This window comes from Lytechinus pictus, chromosome 3 (genome assembly GCF_037042905.1).
Source record: "Lytechinus pictus isolate F3 Inbred chromosome 3, Lp3.0, whole genome shotgun sequence".
NCBI classification, from domain to species: Eukaryota; Metazoa; Echinodermata; class Echinoidea; order Temnopleuroida; family Toxopneustidae; genus Lytechinus; species Lytechinus pictus.
This window is the reverse complement of record NC_087247.1, coordinates 55,058,946-55,082,870: the sequence shown is the minus strand read 5'-3', so window position 1 is coordinate 55,082,870 and position 23,925 is coordinate 55,058,946. Positions and strand designations below refer to the sequence as shown.

At 37.5% G+C, this 23,925-nt stretch overlaps 2 long non-coding RNA genes across 2 annotated transcripts; one reads left to right on the top strand and one right to left on the bottom strand.

Moving 5' to 3' along the window:
* The first annotated feature begins 5,383 nt into the window (after positions 1–5,383).
* Positions 5,384–8,448, top strand: LOC129257031 (uncharacterized). The gene is made up of 4 exons (XR_008584129.2): positions 5,384–5,648; positions 7,120–7,219; positions 7,617–7,736; positions 8,204–8,448. It is a non-coding gene; the product is annotated as an uncharacterized LOC129257031 (long non-coding RNA).
* Positions 8,449–13,189: 4,741 nt separating this feature from the next.
* Positions 13,190–15,905, bottom strand: LOC135153765 (uncharacterized). Its single transcript, XR_010293272.1, has 3 exons — positions 15,805–15,905; positions 14,517–14,607; positions 13,190–13,668 (listed from the first exon to the last, which is right to left on the bottom strand). It is a non-coding gene; the product is annotated as an uncharacterized LOC135153765 (long non-coding RNA).
* Between the last annotated feature and the right edge of the window lie 8,020 nt (positions 15,906–23,925).

Genomic DNA, 23,925 nt, shown 5'->3' with positions numbered 1-23,925 from the left:
TTAGTCACCAAGGACGTACTCCTCCTTCGCTCGGGAATTCGAATTCAAATTGTTTTTGAGTAAGCGTGTGAAAGGTCCGATGATTCTAAAGACGAATTGCAATCATCATTACAATGATGATTCAAGGGCCTTTTCACACGTGCATCTTGAATCACCATTGCATTGATGATTGCATTTCGTCTTTAGAATCATCGGACCTTTCACACGCTAGTTTACTCGAAAACTATGATTTGAGTTCGAATTCCAGAGCGAAGGCGGTATGTGTCCTTTCTGACTTGTCGATCAAAGCACTGCATCGATCGAGTGCATTATTGTATCATTTGAGGAAGTGCTTGAAAGGACACGTGTGAAAAGGCCCCAAGTGCATTACATAGAGTCTTTTCATACGTGAATCTTGAATCATCATTGTAATGATATTGTAATCATGACTGTGAATAGCTTTCGTGATTCTAATGCATGTTCTAGTTTGGTTTCACACTTACTACATTTTGTCATCAGCCTTGTTTTTCACTGGAATCATCATTCATATTACGATTTTTTTTCCGTATGAAAGAGCGGATATTCATGGCTGTATCTTATCACAAGGGAGACATAATATTTACCATTCACTCATGTATGAAAAAATGAAACAATTATGATTTCATGTAAAAGGAAAAAGGAAAAATAAAGGAAAGTGGAGGTGTGACATCATCAGCCCATGTACCTAACGAATATCCATGACAACGTGCATATCCTGTTTTCACAATGTATTGCTAAATTTTGAAAAGAAATTTTTGGCATTTTGCTCTGTGAATTTTACTCTATAATATAGATGTAAATATTTTCAGCCCGGAGTGCCCCTTTAAGCAAGGTATATGATTCTGGGACAAATCCAGCACTCGGGGTCGGGGAGGGGGGGGGGTTCTCCAATTATAACAGCAGGTTAAAGGAGTAGTCCAATAAAGACTGATTTCATTTTTTTAAAATAGGTATCTCATTAATCCTATAATAATGCAAGATAAACTTTAAAGAAGCGAACGTGAAAAAAAAGAAGCGAACATGAAGCACGAGCTAATTTTCTTTAAAAAAATATTTTCTTGAAACGGGAACATTTTAAGAACCGTTAGATTAATGAAATAGAGGATAAAACTCCGTAACAAATAATCCGAGGATAGGCCTGATATCGGGCATGATGGCTCAGTGGTAGAGCGTCTGCTTCATGAAAGGGAGGTCATGGGTTCGATCCTCGGCCGAGTCATATCAACGACTTATAAAAATGGGATCTTCTGCCTTCTTGCCAGGCGCTCAGCAATTTAGATTGAAGAATGGTAATAATAACATATTATGTTATGCACGGCCTGCTGGTAGAGCAGTTTTCTAACTGAAGTGCCTACCCTCCCTGGGTAAATAAAACGTTATTGTATATTATTCATTATTATTTTTTATATGAACAGGGTGAACTTTTTTAAAATTGCTTGTGTGTTGCTGCCCTCTACGTTCGTTAATGGATACCAAATATACTAGTACTGTACTCCAACGAATTGTTAATTGTATTATATTTCTGTGCTGTACTCACGTACGTGACCCCGCTATGCATCAACTCAGCGGAGCCCGCCATTATAAAAGCCCTCTCGCGGTAGGTCGCCTAACAATCTTGTTATAGCGACACTTACGAGCATTGCTTCTTGCTCACTCTCCATAATGTCTGCGATATTAAAATCCTAAAAACTAATTAAATCGTTTAAATTTAGTAAGACTATGAATGTTTATCATTTATATTGACTATCGGTGTATCAACCTATATCGAAACTATAAGCAAGTGTGTGTAAGAAGGCGAATTACCAGTCATTTTGATGAGTGATACAATATGCCAAAATTTATGAAAATATAGCGTAAATTTTATATAGCATTTCAAAATCCTTATTTTCAATATCCCCATAATTTTTTGTTGTTTAAAAAAATATCTTATTACATTAACTATAATTTTTCCAACCTGATAACGTTGGTAGCTTATTTTCTCCATCATTCATAAGAAAATTTCAGGCCTTCAAAATCAGGTTATTTTTTGTTATATTTCTAAAAGAAAATAGTTAGATTCGAACTACTATACCATTATTCTCCCGAAGAAGGGTTATCATCTCATAATTTTGTGTATATCATACATAACATTAAATATTACGAGTGTAGCAATCAATGTTGGATAACATTTTTCACGATGAGTTACGTAATGAACAGACAAATCAAGTTCATTCTTAGCACGCGAGCCGCAGAATGCTAAATTTTAGCGTGTGCAGACGGGGCTGATCGCCCTGGCTGTCCGTTCAGATTATCCAGTCCGATACTGGAGTCAGGTGGTATATTTCACGTACCTTTTCCCCTCGCGATGACCACTGTGCAGTTTTAGTGTTTTATTTTGATACTCAGTCTATGAAATTCATACTTTACCGATGTCTAAAAATGCTCGGAATATACCTGACACATAAATTATTTCATTTTCGGTGATTATTATTTCTTTCCTTAATTACAAAAAGTCAAACTGATGTCAAGAATGTGTAACATCAGGGGCGGATCCAGCTTTTTATAAAGGAGGGGGTTGGGGTGGTATGCGAGGGAGCGTAGCGACCGAGTCCAAGCGAGGGGGGAGGGTGTGGGAGGGGGGTGTCCCCCCTCCCACAGTAGGGAAAATTTTTGAAAATCTGTGTGTGAAAATGGCGTTTTCTAAAATTACAAGTTAAAAAAAAAAGATAAGATTTAAAAAAATGGTCCCCGGATTTTTTTTTTTGGGGGGGGGGGGGTTGCAACCCCCCCAACCCCCCTCTAGATCCGCTTCTGAACATTGACTACATGTATAGTTAAAAATATAGGTTTGGGAAATATCATGTTAAGTTTGTCCAATGTCATCAGCATCTCGGTATATGTTAAACAGAAAATATAAAACAACTATATGTTTTGTAAATTCCACGACCGCCTACACCATTATGGAACATATGAAGCCGACCTGCATGACCGCCGGGGGGGGGGGGGCACTCAAATTATTTGTTAAAATGAAAGTAATAGCAATATTTATAAGGACCTTCAATATGCCTATTACCAGGCTCTTGTGATTATAAATTATAATCATGGTGAGTTGGGGGAGTAAAAAGGGTTGGATGAAATAGATTGGGGAGGGGTCGAGGCCGAGAGAAAAAAAAGAATTAAGGGGCCAAAAGGAGATTGCAGGCCGGTAGAATGACAGAGGGGCAAATATTAATAGGGCAAGCTTTATTTCAGGAGAGCTTGACCATAACAGCAGGGGAGGAATAATACAAGACAGTGGAAATTTAAATAGGGAGAGCTGATCTTTGAGATATATAATGGCACGAACGCAAAAACAAAGAAAGAGAGAACAGGAGATATAGGAGGAAAAGAGAAGCCCTTGCAATTAAAATATATCAAACAGGCACTTGTCTGGGGCGGCAGTGAGCACGGTGAGATGATGATTATTCCCCCCCCCCCTTCCCTCTACCACCTAGTCAGTCTCAGTATAGCAGAGAATGGGGGCCAATGGGACCAGCAGAAAATTGACTGATTGGTTGATGAATTGATTGTGTTTAGCCAGATTGGCTAATAAAATCAATTTATTGACTGTATTGAATACAGTCACCAAAATAAAATACAGTAGCATTAAAATCAGTAATCTCGGACAGCTGGAAAGCTTATAGTAGGATCCCCATTATGATAAAAGGTAAAATCTTAATATTTACACGATAAAAACAGGAATTACTATTAGAAATAAGAAAGATAAAGGGATGGTATATACAAAAGGAGGAGGAGGAGGAGGAACTGGATTGAGAGCCGAAAGGCTTCTCCAATCTTCCCTCCGTTTTCAACACAGAAACGACATTTTTTTAATTCTTAAAATTAATAAACTACTGTTAGAAAGATTTTTTTTAAAGTGCTTTAGATTGCATGGCCGAAAGTCTAAAAACGAGACATTTCTCGCAAAGTGCCAATCAGCCCAGGTCATTACGAAATTATGTTTTGCTTTCTTGCAATGGTTATAGGGACTATCCGCCGAATCACGAGAGCCTGGTTTATCGCAGTTGTATGATTCAAAATTGTTGTAAATATTGCCATCATTTTTATTTTAACAAATCAGGAGCCGCCATGTCGTCTTCATGTCCCAGTTCGTGGAGGCAGCCGTGGAATTTACACAGTTTACAGTCATTCTGTGATCTGTTTAACATACATTGAGATACTCATGACATTGGGCAAACTTAACACGACATTTCCCAAGCCTTGACAATTCTTTCATTTTTAACTAGAGTATATACAGTCAATGTACACATTCTTTACCTATAAGATTGACTTTTTGTGATTCATGCAGGTCGAAAGAAATAATGATTCTCGAAAATGAAATCATTCATGTGTCAGGTATATCAGAGCATTTTTAGATATCGGTAAACTATTCATTTCACAGATTAAGTATCAACATTAAGCACTATAAAACTGGACAGTGGTCATCGCAAGGGGAAAAGGTACGTGGAATATACCACCCGAAACCAGCATGACCAGTATGGGACTAGATAATCCCGTCCGACACACTATGGATCAGCCCCGTCTGCGCACGCTAAAATTTATCATTCTGCGGCTCGCGTGCCAAGAATGAACTTGATTTTTTCTCTTCATTACAAAACTCATCGTGAAAAAGATTATCTAACATGGATTACTACACTCCTGAAATGAATTGTTATGAATCATTTACACAACAATACGAGATGATAACCCTCCTTCGGGCGTACAGTTGGTATAGTAGTTCGAATCTAACAATTTTCTGTTAGAAATATAACAAAAATTAACCTGATTTTGAAGGTCTGGCATTTCCTCATAAAGCCGAGAAACAGTAATCTATTAACGTTATCAGGTCGGGAAAATTCTGGTTAATGTAATAAGATATTTTTTAAAACAACAAAAAATTATGGGGATATTGAAAATAAGGATTTTGAAATGCTATATAAAATTTACGCTATATTTTCATAAATTTTGGCACTTTGTATCACTCATCAAAATGACTGATAATTCGTAATATAACCGGCAATTGCCTTTAAATTCGGTATGAGTTTGTACACCGATAGTCAGTGTAAATGATAAACATTCATAGCCTTACTAAATTTGAATAATTCCATCAGTTCGTAGGATTTTAATATCGCAGACATTATGGAGATTGAGCCAAACGATGCTAACAGGCGTTGCTAACAGGGTTGCTAGGCCCGAAAATCCGATTAAGCTCCGCCCACTTTTTACACTGAGTTGGAGGGATTCACGTACGTGTACGTACGTACGTACGTACGTACTGGTCAGGCCCCCGAACAAAGACCTTATAATATATTACTAGACCGAAAGCTGCGTGCGCGTTCAGCACAAAACAAATGAGATTAGGCTCCGCCTACCGCGATCATTTGAAGACAAAAATAAGCCCTCATTGACATTCATGAGCATGAAGATATTCATAATCCGGCCTTTTCATTGGCTAAGAGCGTCATTAATACGCGATTTCCCCGATTCTTTGTCATCGATACTAGTGGTATCGTGTTACAGAAATAATTATTCATTTGACCTCATTACGTCATCTAATTTATTCATTCTGAAACTTTTCTTTCCACACACAAAATGGACCTACGAACACTCCGGTGAGTACGCATAAATTGATATAACCACATGAATTCAGTGGACTATTTACGCATTTCACACTGTATTTTGTGATCTTAGGTTATTTCTTTAACAAATTAGAGAGTTTGCTATAATTCTTCTGTTAAAGGAAAGCAGAATTTGGTCTTTGAAATTGAAGTTAGATTGTCATCGTCGCCCAGTGCAGCCTGTATGTTGCTTGCAGTGTATTTTGTACGGGCTCCTAGCCGGCTGGGAATCGAGAGATAATCGGGCTGGTTTGGTTCACCTCCAACAAGGACCAACCCACGATTGATTAAAACAAGAAGAATGAGGCTTCTTTTTGTACACTGTAACGTTAGATCTAGAGGGAGATCTGCATCTATCTTCAGTAGATCGAGACTCAGTCAGGAATAAACAGTAAAGCGGAGTGTGGATGAAGATACGCCTGTCATTGTTCAGTCCTCACTTTGTTTCAGATATCATTATCAAATTTATTTTGCATAACTTCAGGCTTCTGCATTTAGCCCCCACCCATTTTAACTCTTATTGTTATTCATAAATATATAGACTCGGTCTTAGAAATAACATGCTGCTCTGCATGTTTGTCTTATTATCAATAGATCTATGACCTAGATATTCTTAATCCTAGGCCCTACTTACTTTACTTAGATCTAGGCCTAGGCTACTTTACTTTTATTCATCGATGCTATCAAGTATCAAGAGCTAGGCCTACCTAATTAAAATCTAGTCTAACTTATACTTTCCCAACCCTCGATACTTACCCCCAGGGCTTATGATCTAGGTCTGTAATTTAGGCCTAGATCTAGGTCTGGGCCTAAACGACTCCATTTAGTATTTACATGTACGAGTATGACTGTCAGTGGACCAAGGAGTCGGACTAGATCATCTAGATCTACTCTCGGTCAATAATGGCAGTGAAGTCTTAGCCAGGAATAGAAGTCAAAGTCAGACATCAATAATTTCTAAACCGATATAGGGTTTAGAACCGAAGCTTTACTTTCTACTAGGTCTAGATAGATCGAGAGTCCATTGTTAGTCTAGATCTAGACCTAATTTAGATACATGAATGCTGTCGCACAGCACTGAGTCTCGTTGGACTAGATCTTTACTTTCTTACAAATAGATCTAGACCTAGTGCATGAGATTATGAAATTATGTTAAAATCTAATGAAATGAGATTTGGAAATAAAAAGATCCAGTTTTTTTTTTTTTTTTTTTTTTTTGGGGGGGGGGGCAGACATGTGAAAAAATTTAGAGAAACCTAAAATGCAGAAAGCGAGGGCCAGAAGTGACCAATATTACCTAGGGCCGTTTTGTGCATTTTCTAACGTAAAATTGAAGGATGTCAAGTAATTCTCTTTTTGATGAAGGTTTTCACATTTCAGCTCTTACCCAAACCCCTCCCCCTATACATACGGCCATGAAAAAGATCACTTCTTATTATTGTTCTCTCTCTTCTTTCACAAACAGGTTGAGTTTGAAGAACAAGAAAAAACAGTAGAGGTCTACCTATATGGTTCAAGATGATGATCATATAAGTGCATGTATCATTTTGCAGATTCTCATCCAGGTATAAAACTTAAACTAACCCATACAAAATTACAGATACATTACATGCATTGAATGTTAACCATGTTTACATTAAATAAAAATAATCTGAGCCACAAAGAGGTAGGATCTGTAATGAATATACACTTCTTAAATATACAGCCTAAGGCTCTCGAGTCTAAAATAGAACCAATGCCAAAAGTTATGTACCTTGGGCAAATTTATAAAATAAGGTCATGTCCTTGATCTACTAGTAATAAAAATGGCCTTTTTATTTCCTATTTGTTTATAAACAAAGCAATATTTATTTTTCATATTTTACAAAATTCATTTTATGCATTCTTTAGTGTGATATTCATATTTCATATTTGTAGTTTACGATTTTTAAAAATCTTGTTATTTTACATTTTGTCCAATAGGATGATGCAGTTTTACAATTTCCATGGAGGTGATTGATGATAATAAATAATCGGTGAAGTAGGCCTAATAGAACAGCGACTAGACCACAAAGAAAAATACAACCTACAGCAGTTATATGAGTGAGTTAATTAGTGAATATTTTTAATAATGGAGGTTGTTCACATTTTTTTGGCAACAAATAGACCTGCCTTTGAAAAACCCATTTCAATTTTGTTTTTAGATTATAGTTAGTGTCGTTTTTAATCATATTTCTGTGCAACAAAACATATCAACTTTAATTTTGACTATTTATATAATTTACATATGTTGATTCATCTTTTCATATTTATGAGAAATCTCTGGCATTTTTTCATACAGTACATGTCGTTATAATGGAGAGTGGTATGTAAACTGCATAGAACAGGTTTAAGTGATATGCTTTATAGAAGTACAAGTTTATAATTAGTAGAAGTAAGATTTCCTGTTATGTGTTGAAGAAACATATATATGTATAGTCTCACTTTTCTTAAAACATTTAAGTTTCATAAATCAGGACAATTTTAATTTAAATTCATTGATTTTCTTTCTCTATTTTTTCAATCTGCAGGACTGGTGTAACAGATGTTTTCATTCAAGAAATCCAACAATTCAACATTGAAGAGTCTGACTTAGGAACCACTTGATGAAGATGGAAAAGGTTTTTTTTTTTCCAAGTCCAATTTTTCACACACAAAAAAATTATTATCACAACCCCAAATTCATGACGTATGAAATTTCTTGTTGATTTTCATTAAAACTGGTTGCAAAAGGAGAAGCTATAAACATACAAATAGGAGCGGCGGAGTGAAGTTGAAAATGGGGGGGGGGGGGCATAGGGAAAATGCTGTATTACATGAAATTTTTAAGAAGTTGCGAGCGAGCAAAATTTTGACTTTTTTTTTTTTTTTTTTTTTGGGGGGGGGGGCAAGAGTCATTCAAGCCCCCCTCCATCTGTACGAAACTGCTTATATACCCCACCCATGAATTATTAAACTTAATGCACAAAGGATTTCCTTCATAAGTATATTATCGAAATGAGAATATTGTTTTCTTGTTTCAAAGGGCAATCGTCATGGTGACCATAAAACGGGTCCTTCTCAGGTGAAAGGGGCACAGAACAAGTTCTTTAGGAGCACTTTTCTTGGGTAAAAAGGGGGCAGTGATTCGAGAAAGGGCACTTACAAGAAGGCAAGGGTTAACACATGAAACGGGCCCTCAGATGAAAGGGCACAGAACACGTTCCGGGGGGGGGGGCATTTTTCGGTTAAAAAAATTGCATACAAGGAAGAGCACTTGGTAACACCTAAAACAGGTTCTCGTCAGGTGAAAGGGACACAGTACACGTTCGTGATGGGGCATTTTTCTTGCATAAAAAGGCACTTTTCAGTGCTTCAAGAAGTAGGGGGAACTGTGCCCCCCCCCCTCCTCCCCAGGATCGCTGCCCCAGCATACAAACAAATTCTTTTGGTTCAAAGTATTAACATACGCTTAAGAAAAAGGTAAAGCTTAATCCTCTGATAATGTAATATTTTTTTATGGCTAATTAATAAAATTCACCACTAACCAGAGAATTCCTTTATGTCTTTCATTTTTGTTCATATAGTATTTGTACAGAGCTAAAATGAAAGGGACTTGGAATTGGCAAAATTGAAAATGAGATGAAGATCGAGAGAGGGAAAGAGTGATGAGAAGTGGGTTGAAAAGAGATGAGAAAGAAATGGAGGGGCACATATGAAGAGATAATTTAGAGGGGGTGGTAAGAGAGCTAGAAAGTGGGAAGTAGGAACAAAAGGGGTGGAAGAGAAATAAGACAAGATTTATGGTAACCAGGAGACAGATAACAAGTGGGAAAAGAAGAAGGAAATATATGAAGAGTTTAGTTGCAAAAGGGGTTAGGACCATTCCGAGAAAAACCATGTTTTTATTCTCACTTATTGCAATATTCTTATGAGAAACTAAATTGTCATGATGTACTACTCTATCATGAGAACAGTGAACATAAAATTGGGTATAAAAGAAATCTACCTGTCTTCAATTTTTTTCTATATACTTTAAAAAAAATATCATTGTGTACCTAACCCCTTTTGCAAGTAAATTGAAGTGAATCCAATCTCTTTTGATTAAAAAAGTGTTTTTTTTGCCACTTCCATTCACGTTTTCATTTGAATTTCAAATTTTCTTTGGTATCATCAGAGTGACTGAAAATTTAGAGGTTTAGAGACAGAAAACAATAAAATATATGAAAAATGGACCTAACCCCTTTTGACAAATGAGTTCTTCAGAAGAGTTTAGTTGCAAAAGGGGTTAGGTCCACTCCAAGAAAATAATTCTTTTTTAATTCTCCCATATTGCAATATTCTTATGCGAAACTGAATTTTCATGATACCCTACCATGAGAACATGAAATTGGGTATAAAAGATATTTACTTGTCTTCATATTTTTTAAGATATTATTTTCCAAAAAAAGTATGTGTGGACCTAACCCCGTTTGCAACTAAACTGAAATGGACCTAACCCCTTTTGAAAAAAGGTGATTTTTCTTTGCCATATTAGTTCACTTTTTAATAGGAATTTCAACTTTTCTATGGTATCATCTTATATAGCTACTAAAAATCTTTACATTAAGACATAAGAATCAAGTTTGATGAAAAATGGACCTAACCCCTTTTGAAAATGAGCTCTACATATGTAGGAGAAAGGCGGCACAAAAGAATTTTGAGTGGGAAAATGATTAAATGGAAAAAAAATTAGAGTAAGAAATGCTGGAGAATAAAGGGGACAGGAAACGTATTAAACATGATAAATTGGGGCCCGTTTCATCACGAGTTACAAGTATGGTAATTACGATTTAGGGATGGCAAAAGCACTAGAGTAGAGACCTCTTTACCTAATCACGACTCGATCTACCCTTTTCATCTTCCCTTTTGGAATTAGCAAAGGCCTATAAGACGCAATACAAACAATGATTTGTTTATAAGTGATATCGCTTGTGATATCGATACTTTATAGAGCGCAACGTATCGTCTCAGATTTGCGCTTGCTTGATTCGCTGAATCCTTCGCGTCACGAGCGCGTAACAAAATGAATACATTAATGAATTTGCCAAGTTGACCTTTGTCATTGCGCTGATGTGCGTATTGTCTAATACACGTACAAAACCACAGTTGACGTGGGAGCATCGTACGAAATTAATATTAATGAGGGCTTATTTTAGCTTCTAATGGATTAAACAAAATGGCGGTAGCTTCGGGGGCTTGCCCCCGAAGCTCCGCCATTTTGTCGGAGACATTTGGGCAAATCCTAAGCCTCCATTTGCATATACATGAATAATTCATCAGTTCGCTGCTCCACACATCCCAATAGACTCTTTATATGACGAAGCAGAAAGTGGAGATCAGCGTCACGCATGCGCATTGAGCGAGGTCAACTTTGCGTTAATTATACATGAAATGTAATATATTCATCACGTGATTAATCTACTTCTTACTACTATTGACCAATCAGCGTTCTTCACTACAATGAGTCATGATGCATCCATCGTTTTTCAATCCGTGCATAGAATGCAGTTTACATGCAACGTACACTAGCACCGCAGCCTGATACTTTTCTTAATCTTGTTTAACCTGGAGATGGGGGGGGGGGGGGGGGGGGGTGAATCGGCCTATTTTTATCTTCTCTTTAACATCGGTACGGTAAATGAAAGGGGAAGATATTTACGAACTAGTTTATTTCACAATAACAATACGCCAATATAAATAATAATAATGTATTTCAGTTTGAACGTTTCACTTACTGGTTTTGTAATTTGGTTCTTTCATAAAAAAAAAAAACGACCTTTCTCTGCTGTTCTCCAGATCAGAATCACTAGAGGCATGTTTCACAACGCAGTGTAATCGTTAGTAATGATAAAGTAAAAACAAATTCTGAATCCAAAATTTCTTTAGAAAATAAGATTGGATTTAATTAGAACCTATTAATTTTCTGTAATTAATAGTGTGCTTTTTACGCTAAGCCTTTCCAACTATTGATAATGGTCATTTAATTTTTTTTTGCAGGGGGGGGGGTAATCTAATTTCTTTGTGTTCACTCTTTTTAAGAGCACAGATAAGTGACATGTCATTACCAAACCTCATCAATTTCAGGCAGGGCGGATCTAGGATTTTTCCAAAGGGGGGGGGGGCACATTTTCCCAAGGAAAAATTTGACAAGCAAAAAAAAAGGGGGTCTTCACTTTCAAGAGGGGGACACACTTCTGTTTTAACAGCATTTTACATTACAATTTTTAATTGAGCCTGTCAAATTGGGGGGGGGCGCACTGATCGGCTTTGCCCCCCCCCCCCCCCACACACACACACACACTCTGATTGGCCTAATCTTTGTCTTTAAAAGTCATCTCTATTCATCTTATTCCTCTTCCCCACTCTTTATAAATTGTTTCTCCCTCATTTATCCCCGCCTCCTCTCAAAATAAATAAAGAATAAAATGGCCCTGTATGGTTTCTCCCTGTGGGTGAATTGTCAATTGGCTCTGTCCACTCTCTTGTGCACCCTATGCCCCTTCACATTATTATTATAATACATTATCTATTCTTTTAATCTCTCTTCAGCTCTCTCTTTGCCATATCGCGCTCTCATTATTAAACCACACACACAACTCTTTCTCTTATATTTCCACCTCTCGTCTCTTCTCGCAATTCATTAAAAAAAGAAAATACACTGGGTGATTCCAACTTTGGCGTTGGTGTTCGTAGCACAATTTAGTTCTTCCTTCCTCCGAAACCTAATGTGAGTTTACAAAAATAATCAAAATCACATTAATAGCTCAACATCAAGTGAGATGAATCTATGAATCAATTTGATTGTAATTTTGGTGCTGTGATGATGATGTAAAACTTGTAAGACGCCACACCAAAAGTTCAACAGCAAACTTGAAATCACCCATGTATCTTTCTCATTTAAAAATATATATATATTTTTAGAAATTCTCTATCACATCTACATAACAGCCATGGATCAACAATTCTTTAAGGGGGGGGGGGGAGGTCTTTTGCCCTCCCCCGGTGGTTCTCAAAAGGATTGTTTTCTATCTTATTTCATATTTATTCATTTTTTTTAAATATCTTTATATATTATTTGTTATGTTTTATGTTTTTTTAATGGGGGTGATTTTTACAGAGAAAACCTGCAACTACCACCCCCTCCAACCTTGATCCATGGCTGCAAAATGTAGGTCTCATTGCTCTTAACTTTATGCTGCTTGTTCACTATTGCTCGTCCATTAATTCTACTAGTACTTCCAGTCTCTCCTCAAATGACTTGATTCACCTAAACTCTCAGCTAAAAAGAATCATAGAAGACTTGTTAATTCAGTGACAATGACAAAATTATTATTTCAATTCATTTTATTCCAAATACATAAACCAGGTAACAATTATTTTCCTCTTGAGTTTAAAGATCAAATTTTGATCAGAGCTCGTTCCCGTCTGCTTAAGATGAAATGGTGTGAAAGAGACTACTGTCCTCACAAACACAGATGCAATGTCACATGCCCCCCCCCCCCCCGAATTCATTGATCATTATTTTTGTTTAAAATTCTTCATTGCCAAAACTGTTACACAATTTCATGTACAAATTATATTGCTGAATTTTTATTTATCATTCCTGTTATGTCATTGTAATAAATTTATTATTCTAAGTATTATTATTATAAACATTATTATCTACATCCATAATTGTAAAAACTACTGCTACAATCAGCAAGTATAATTACCCCTAAAATAACCCTATCCCTCTTAAATTGTTTATGGGTTTTGTTTGGTCAGTAGTGTGGGGGGGGGGGAAGTGGTTACAACACTCTATTGTAAATACATGCAGTAATTCAGTTTGATATAGGATGTTTGGCATATTGTCAATGCATTATTCCCTAATTCTTCCTCCAGAAAATTATGGGAATTAAAAAGCAAACCCTTAATTTGGTCTTGTATTTCTTGAGTCTCTAAAACAGAGGATGTGAAGCAGAGTCATGTTCCATGTCTGTTGAAAAGAAAAACACACAAAAACGACAGAAATGTTAGCAATTCAATCAAGCCATCATAAAAAATAAAAATTAAAAAAATATATATTTAAGTTAAATGAAACCACAAGCCGAATGAGTCACCTTTACAAAATCTGGTGTGGATTGAAGAATTCATGAGTGGGTAGGAAGCAAATAAATTGATTACATATGATTTTCCACTTGCTAAGCCTAGTATATTCTGATTTTCTTATTTAATTTTGACAAGCTAGATCTACCGGTAGGTGATATTAATTGTCCCCTGAAAACATGACAGGTGAAAATTAAAATGGAGCCTGTCAATACGACTCCAGCCTAGTCTCTGAGCTGATTTTATTTTCATTGAGTCAATACAACTTAGATCTTGGTCTACCATGTGAGCCCCCCCCCAAAAAAAAAAAAAGACACCTCACAAAACCCCAATTTAAGGTAAAAATGTCATGAACACATAATAATTACATACCACTAGAAAGAGTATATTCTCCCAAATAATTTGATACCATATTCATGTTTAGATAGTCAGTATGTATTCTTTACAGAGTTGTAGATTTTGATTTGCACCAAAATAAGGCATGGCTAAAATTAATGACTCCAGATGCCAATGATGCCAAATCTATGAGTTAGCAAATTTTCTAAGAAATTAATTTTTGTATTGACACTAAAAAGAGTTTACTAAACAATTATCTTGTAAATTATTTAACATGGGTATTGAAATTTGAAATGGATTTTAATATAACCCTTTTAGGATAATGAAATCAATGACATCTGGACTCATTACATGAAGTCATTCAGTTTGATAGATAGGATGATTATTGGTTTTTTTTTTTACCTTTTTGAATCAGGAGGGTCCTGCAGCTTAATTCGGTCTTGTAATCCTTGAGTCTCTAAAAGAGGATGTGAAGCAGCATCATGTTCTATGTCTGTTGAATAGAACAATACACACAGACAGAAATGTCAGCAATACAAGCTATTGTAAAAAAAAAAAACACTTAACACTTGGACTATAGCGTATATATCTAGATCTAATCATAGACTCTGACGTACATAGATCTGGAACTAAATGTAAGTAGATCTAGATCTACATCAAAAGTAGATTTAAATTTCATTTTTGTTAAACCTACCATTCTGTGAAATTCCAATGTTATTGAATCATACAAGTGTTACTAGATCTAAGCTAAAGTAAAGCTGTCTTGACCCAGGGTTTTTCAAATGGTTTCATGAATTTGCTCTGACGACAAATGCCCCGATGGAAAATCTACACGTTAGGCCAAACAAAAGCTAACCTCCAATAAATAAATCCTTAACTTAGACCCTGACTCAGTGACTGAAATAATACTAGGCCTATAGGGCTAGGCCTATATAGATTATGCAGGAGGTCGCTTTGTTGTAGGCCTAAGTCTAGTCTAGGTCTATAGACCTAAGCTAGAGAATAGATAGGATAAGAGGTAGAAAAGTTTTCTTTTAGCTTTAGCCAAGACCTGTAGTTTAGAAAAATAAAAGAAAACATGAAAACTAGAAATAAGTTTGGACTTTGCCTTTAGTTTGGGAAATGAAACATCTTTATAAATATAAAAACTCATCAACTTCGGACTAGGCTCCGGTCCTAGTATTAGTATTGATAAATGATATGTGAATTCAAAGAAGGGAACGGGTTAATGGAGTGAATGTCTTTCTATAAAGTCAATATGGATGCGCGATAGATCCCAGACAACGTCTAGCCTAAACGTTATATATCTAGTTCTTTCCTAACCCAGGGCCAGGGGCTCCGGCCCGCGGGCCGGAGCCCCGTGGGTTAGTTCTTTCCGTGCCTGCCGAGATCTCGGTAGGCGTCGAAATTTCAGAGAAACTCTCGCCCGAAAGTCTGGCGTGATAATTAATACGAGGTCTCAAATGGTAGCAGATGGAGATTTACATGTAATCTAGCCTACATTTTCAGCTCACGACGATGGAAATAGTTTTGAGTTTTCGCAAGTCGTTTGCTTCCTAATTGTTCACTTTTTATAAACATAAATTAATTCATGTTGTACCCAGACTTCTCAAGATTCCATATAACATGAGATCTTTTGATTTATTTTTGTAAATGAATTAAAATTCAGCGTTAATCTGACAGTACTCACCGAAAATCTCTCAAGGATATAGTCTTCTTCTGTGCGGGTGACGTCATCTTTCAGCCCTTAATTAAGCGGAAGTGACGATGGGGTCAAATTATGACGTACGAATTTCAACAGAAAAATACATTATTCATAAGGTAAGGTCCAATCAAATCACAGTATCTTGCGAGTACGCAAAGAAAAAATAAATGATTCATTAGCAATATGCAAATGGGGGCTTAGGATTCGGTTCAAATGTCTCCCAGGGGGTGTGGCCGAAAGTGGTAAAAAATACGCTTATCACCATGGAGCTTCTATGGAGTATCTGTACGTTATATGCAAATGTTATTTAAATGAGACTTTTCCGCGGGTGCTACCTTTCCGTCTATACGTATTTATTTGTCTATGGTACTGGTACTACACATACGAAGCCCCAAACCGGACATTTTTGACAACCAAAAAAAAAAAATTATCACGTACGTACGTAGTATTATTACGTACGTACGTGATAATTATCACGTACGTACGCAGTATTATTGCGTACGTACGTGATAATTATTACGTACGTACGTGATAATTATTACGTACGTACGTGATAATTATTACGTACGTACGCAGTATTATTGCGTACGTACGCAGTATTATTACGTACGTACGTGATAATTATTACGTACGTACGCAGTATTATCACGTACGTACGCAGTATTATTACGTACGTACGTGATAATTATTACGTACGTACGCAGTATTATTACGTACGTACGCAGTATTATTACGTACGTACGTAGTATTCTAATTTTCATTGGTCTATGGAATCCGATATTCGCCGAATGTGGCCGACATCGGCACCCCGCATTGGCCCAACCAACGTCAGCTTGCTAGCTGGGACCATGGTTGGACCATAGTCATGCTGGTGATGATCATGACTTTTCATCGATTATAGGGCCTATATAACAGGGACCTGGGAACGATTTTTTCAGTGGGGGTGCTGAAATCTCTCCTCAAAGGTGGGGGGGACACAATAATTGAATTTTCCATAATTACACACACACACACACCTCTAAGGGCACCACACACACACCAACCAATCCTCCCCCCCACACACATATATATATATATATACATATATATGACAGTCACTTCTTAGCTTTCTTCTTATAAAAGAACATAGATATATAATGAGATAAGTCGAGCGCGATCGAAACGCGAGCTATTTTTTTGGGGGGAAATTCATGTATTTTGTCCTGAAAAATTGAATATTTTGAGCAATGTTTGTGGTCCTGAACAAGATGCGTATGTAACAAATAATAACTGCGAACGTGATCAGTGCGAGCAGATATTTTTTATATACGCTCTGGTCTGATCGAAAGGGAAGTGTTATAAGGAATATTTGCAGTTACTCATTAAGACGATTCATATATCACCAATCAAATAATGCGAGCGCGAAGCGCGAGCTGAAAAAATTGACATTCCGACCTAAATACTGGACATTCTACGCACTTTTTGCAATCATGAACAGGATAAGATGCGAGCGCGAAGCGCGAGCGGAAACAAAATTGAGATTTCAGACCAAAAAACGAGACATTCTAAGCACTTTTCTAATCAAGAACAGGATAGGTATATAAATATACAATTGATGCGAGCGCGAAGCGCGAGCGGAATTAAAAATGAGATTTCAGACCTAAAAACAGGACATCTTAAGCACTTTTCTAATCATGAACAGGATAGGTATATAACTATACAATTGATGCGAGCGCAAAGAGCGAGCGGAAACAAAATTGAGATTTCAGACCTATAATTGGGACATTCTATTCATGTTTTGAAAATCAAGAAAATGATGGGTAATTGGATATATTCTTACATTAATAATGTGAGCGCAAAGCGCGAGCAGAAATTTTTTGATATTCTGATCTGAAACTCCACACTGAATGCAATATGGTTTGAACAGATAAAGAGAAATCAGGCTAACATAAGAATAAAGATTTGATCAAAATCCGACAAGGAATATCAAAGTTATTGCATTTTAAAGATTAGCATTATTCCGGTGAAACAGTTTTAAGCATGTCTTCATTAATATTCAGTGAGCAAACTGATGATGTCATATCCCCAATTGTTCTTTTGTATTTTATTATATAAAATTAGGTTTATTTGATATTTTCCCTTCAAGAACCAAAAAACAGTTGAATTGACAACTGATTTAGTCTATTAGATATTCTTTGCTGCAACTTATTTCATTATAAGGGAGACATATCATTCACACTGGTATGAAAAAATTAAACAATTTTGATTCCATGTAATAACACAAGAAACAGGATAGTGGGGATGTGATATCTTCAACCCGCAAGGGCGGAAATCCCAGAGGGGACAGGGGGACGTGTCCCCCCTACCAAAAATAGTAGGGGGACACAATATCAAATGCCCCCCTACTATTTTTGGTCTTTCATGGAGAAAAATACATCACTTCACAATCGAAATAATAGCTTTTGGACTAAATGACCTTACATTTTGGGTGAAAAACTTTTTTTTCTTTTTTTTATGCTTGTCAAATTTTCCATGCAGGCCCTGGTCCCTCTACCTTTGGGAAGAGATTTCCGCACATGTCAACCCACCTATTTAATATTCATGACGACATGCATATCACCATTTTCATAAACTATTGCTAAACTTTAGAATTAAATAACTTAACTATTTGTTATCAGATTTTCATAAAATTGTATTTGATATAAATATTTTCAGCACGGAGTAGCCCCAAAACAAGCTGCGTATCTGAATAAACATGCGTGCGCGTGTTTAGAGTTAGCCCTTTAGTATCTGGGCGTTGTAAATACTTTGTTTTTATTATAAAAATCAATAATGCGAGCGCGAAGCACGAGCAGAAAATATTTGATATTCCGATTTGAAAAATTGTGAATTTAAACACTATTTTAAGTACTGTGTCGGAAAATTCTTAAGGGGGTGGGGGTCTACAAAACGTCGTTCATTTTCATTACATTTCTGTCATTCATCAACTTACCACTAGATTTCCAGGAGGTGTTGCCTATGGAAAATAACACATGCAGCACCCCCACATTTTGGGGTGCTTCACCCCCAGCACCCCCGCTTCCCAGGGCCATGGGGCAGGGCGAAAAAGACTGAAATTTGATTTTTATTGTCTGAATTGTAATTCTTTATACAAAACACGGGCGGTCGGGCTCGCCCACACTTGACTCGACATAAAACCCTCTAAGTTTCAAGTCCAACCACACCCTTGTCCCTCCCCGCTATCGAGTAGTCATGGTTGTGTGTAAACTATAATGGTTATCACGTATCGCGCGCGACTACGTCTGTATCGGCGTGCCGGAGGCGTATTTTTTATTTACACCACTGCTCCGCCAAAATATTGAAAAACGCCATAGAAACGGCTCGCGCCACAGTCTAACACGTTGGCCACACGTTCGTATCTCCTTGATTTAACCGTAGTCGGTCCATGATTTAACTTACTTATTCAAAACAAACCTTATTTCAATATATGAATAAGATATATGGTTGGGGGTCCTAAAGCTACGCGGGTCCTAAAGCTACGCACCACTCATCGCGCATGCAATTCCAATGGCAAAATAAATGCGCACTCTAGCTCTGTGTGTGAAGCTGTGACGAACGATCCCTATTCAATTTTTCTACAGAGGCTGCAATAAATCCTTGAATGCAGAGAAAACCAGCAAATGTTTGGAATTTCGGAGTTATATTCACTTTGATTTCATATTTTCCTATAATAATACGGACATATTTTAGAAATTGAGGCACAGGAAATACTATTTCTTTGCATGATAAATTGAGTGCGTAGCTTTAGGACCCCTTCTACATCGGGCGGCGAAATTAAGAGGTGTTCGGAAAACACGGCGGGATTTTCGTATTAGTGAGTTTTGTGATATTTTCTTCTTGGTTAAGGATATTTAGAATATTTATTACAAATTAGTGAAAAATAATTGTTCAAATATTACAATTGGCATAGTTTTTATCATTTGGAAACAAAGTGCGTAGCTTTAGGTCCCCCCATCATACAGCTTTTAAAAAGCGTTGAGTTTGTTGGGACCTAATCCGCTTGCATTACATATTAATTCCTACATGTGTAGGAATCGTATGATCATTTTGTTCGCAGTTATGGCACCTCCAGATATTCATGCAGATGCATTGAACAATGAACTAGGGACTAGGGTTCTTATAGCTGCAGACTCGACTATCTATTCTCTTCATTTAAAATTTTCCCCTCATCTCTTCAGCACTCATCCTCTCTCTCTCGCTCTCTCCAGCATTCTCCTTTACTTTATTTGGGCGACGAACTTGATTCGAGTTCTGAAAAAAAATCATGTGATTGGTAAAATAAAGAATTTTGCAGTATAAATACATTTGTAAACAAAACAAATGGTTAGTGGTGCATCCATGACTTCATAAAATTGGCAATTTGTCTTGTGATTTCCCCAGGTTTTCATGATAGTAAAATTTCATAACTTTCTTTTAGTTGTCCAATTTTCCTCAAACGTTTTTATCATTCCTTCTCACTCCCAACCCCTTTCCCCTCTTTTTTCATCTTTCTCAGTCATTTATCACAGCTACTACTGAACTTTGTCCAACAAGTGCACTACCGAGCTTAGTTGTGCATAACAAGGACCCTCACACATTCTTTCAGCACTTAATTGGCTCAACATCACTAGACAATATCTTGTACATATTCATTTTCAATACAAAATCACATATCAGCTCTGTTACAAACTCAAATGGTTTTTGGAACCCTTTTTCGTAATATCAACAATAACCTTTAGAAAATAATGTGGTAACAGGATGATTGGTTTTGGATATAAATTCAACTTGCAAAGGAGAATTTAACCCAAATCTAACGCGAGAACGATCCGAGAGCTTTGCTTGAGCGCACAGATTAGACTTGCCCGCGAGCCGTTTCTTTCGAATTTCTAGGAATTTTGGCGGAGCAGTGGTGTAAATAAAAAATACGCGTGCCGGAGCTTGATTGAGTCGCGTTATGTATGTTATAGGAGGGATGTTATTGGAATATGTGAAAGACGTTGTATGATTTGCGATTGTCGGATGTGATAATTATGTACATTATAACATATATAAAAAATACAAAGGGAACCTGATTTCGTGGGGGTGCTGCCTATGGAAAATAATACACGCAGCACCCCCAGGAAAAATTTTGGGGGTGCTTTGGGGGTGCTTCAGCACCCCCAGCACCCTCGCGAGTTCCCAGGTCCCTGCTATATAACCCACAATATTCATATGATAACCATTTCATTTGTTCTCGTCATCAGGCCAGGGGCGGATCCAGCTTTTTATAAAGGGGGGGGGTTGGGGTGGTATGCGAGGGAGCGTAGCGACCGAGTCCAAGCGAGCGGAGCGAGCGAGGGGGGAGGGTGTGGAAGGGGGGTGTCCCCCCTCCCACAGTAGGGAAATTTTTTGAAAATCTGTGTGTGAAAATGGAATTACAAGTTTAAAAAAAAAGATAAGATTTAAAAAAATGGTCCCCGGATTTTTTTTTTTTTGGGGGGGGGTTGCAACCCCCAACCCCCCCCCCCCCTCTAGATCCGCTTCTGCAGGCTGTGTTTTCAATTAAACCATTCCTTTCAGAAACTGCTAGAAACACATTGGGGAAAGGACAATTAAAGGCCTATTATGTTAGTGTTTTGGCGAGACAGTTTTTTTCAAAAATGTACCCACACGCGACACTGGGATGAGCCCCTATTATTTTACCACCCTTTTGAAATTGCTTCGTTCTCTGCTTAAATTTGAATATGATATGGTATTAATTGATGTAAATTAAGTGAAGATGTATAGGTGTTTAAAAAAAGAAAAACTATTTGAAGAGGCTGGTATTTAAAGGGAAATTCTATGCGGGAACAATCAAAGCAGAAGGCCTATTGTAGGCCCACATAAAAATTTAAAGCCTGCGGGCTTCGCGCTAGCGTGATCAGATTTCAGTAACTACCGGTATTTGAATTCATGTATGACCTTTTGGGAGATAACATTACGTACGTACGTAATAAATACTGCGTACGTACGTGATAATACTGCGTACGTACGTAATAATTATCACGTACGTACGTAATAATACTGCGTACGTACGTGATAATACTGCGTACGTACGTAATAATTATTACGTACGTACGTAATAATACTGCGTACGTACGTAATAATACTGCGTACGTACGTAATAATTATCACGTACGTACGTAATAATACTGCGTACGTACGTGATAATACTGCGTACGTACGTAATAATTATCACGTACGTACGTAATAATACTGCGTACGTACGTAATAATACTGCGTACGTACGTAATAATTATCACGTACGTACGTAATAATACTGCGTACGTACGTAATAATATTACGTACGTACGTAATAATACTGCGTACGTACGTGATAATTTTTTTTTTTTTTTGATGTCAAAAATGTCCGGTTTGGGGCTTCGTATACACACGTACACATGCAATAAACTTGGTGCATGCTCACGCACAACAATGTTAGGAAAGACCTCCTGGTGGCGATATGGCATCTCGATCTGGACTCCGATTTTCACAAGCCTGGTTGTGGTTGTCGAAATCAAGGGCGTGCAAAGCTGTACAGCAGCAGGCGATTGGACAGACAATTTCTCCATCGGTGGGTAAATATTTGACATCGAGTTCAGGTTTCCTTCTCCAGATCCAGCGCTATCGTGAGTAGAATCTGGGCCGACGCTAACCCAGGGGGCTCCCGCCCGCTGCGCGGGCGGGAGCCCAGGGGCTTACCGTGTATTTGACCATTCATAGTCACCGAACTAGGGTGATTTATGGTCTAAATATTTCTCCAAATGAATTGTGAAAACAGAAAGTATACAATTACCACGATTATATGGATGAAGGTCTAACGAGTGGCAGTTTCCTGGGGCCGATTGCACGAAAGGGTCTTTCCAAGGACCGTCTTTCGTGTCGCCCATCTTTTATGATGCGCTGTAACTGTAAGTGTAAGCGGGGTGTTTCTGAAATTGAAACAAATAAAATTCGTAAGCTTGCTTTTAAATCAAATTTTATACAATTTCATGAGATATCACATCATTTTATAAACAAATATTTTGTTTATTTTAACGGACAAATAAAATATATTTCCAGATAATTTATTTGAAATGCGTTTCACATGGCGTATCATAAAAGATGGGCGACACGAAAGACGGTCCTTGGAAAGACCTTTTCGTGCAATCGGCCCCTGACATCTGGGCACAGACTGCACTGGAACCTCAAAAAAAAAAAAAAGTTCTCTCCTTCTACCCCCGTCTCGATCGGCCATTTTTGTTAAAAATTGTAACAAAATGGCCGATCGAGACTGGGTAGAAGGAGAGAACTTTTCGTCTTTTTGAGGTTCCAGTCTGTGCCCAGATGTCAGGAAACTGCCACTCGTTAGACCTTCATCCATATAATCGTGGTAATAGTATACTTTCTGTTTTCACAATTCATTTGGAGAAATATTTAGACCAGTAGAGGCGCACGGCCAATATGGGAGACTCTCCAATAGGGGAGACAATCTCCCACATTGGAGACTTGCTTTGCAAAAGGACAAAAGAAACAACACCAACAAAAGCATGACTTTTTCCACCCAAAATTGTGTCTCACTGAGGTCAGAAGCCCATTTGTTTTGTGTGTGATTGGCAACAAAAATTCTTATCAAAACAAAAGTAGACGGTGAATTTTTAAAGTAGACGGTGAAAGGGGGTAATTTTTCATGAGGAATCTGCTTATCACATTTTTATTTGCCCCCAAGGTAATCCTTTTGCAGCAAATGTAAACAAAGGAAATTGGTCTCCAAAACTGGAGACTGTCTCTGAAATTGGATACCCAAATTCTTTACAAAAGTCTCTGATATTGGAGATAATCTCCCTCATTGGAGACAGTTTCCAATATTGGCCGTGCGCCTCTACTGTAGACCATAAATCACCCTAGTTCGGTGACTATGGTATGGTCAAATACACGGTAAGCCCCTGGGCTCCCGCCCGCTGTGCGGGCGGGATCTCCCTGGGCTGGGTTAGGCCGACGCATCCCCGTAACTGGGGTGCACGTGCAGGGGGGTGGGAGATGTTGTGAATGAGCTGACCTGACCCTTACTAAGTGACTTGAAAACCCAGG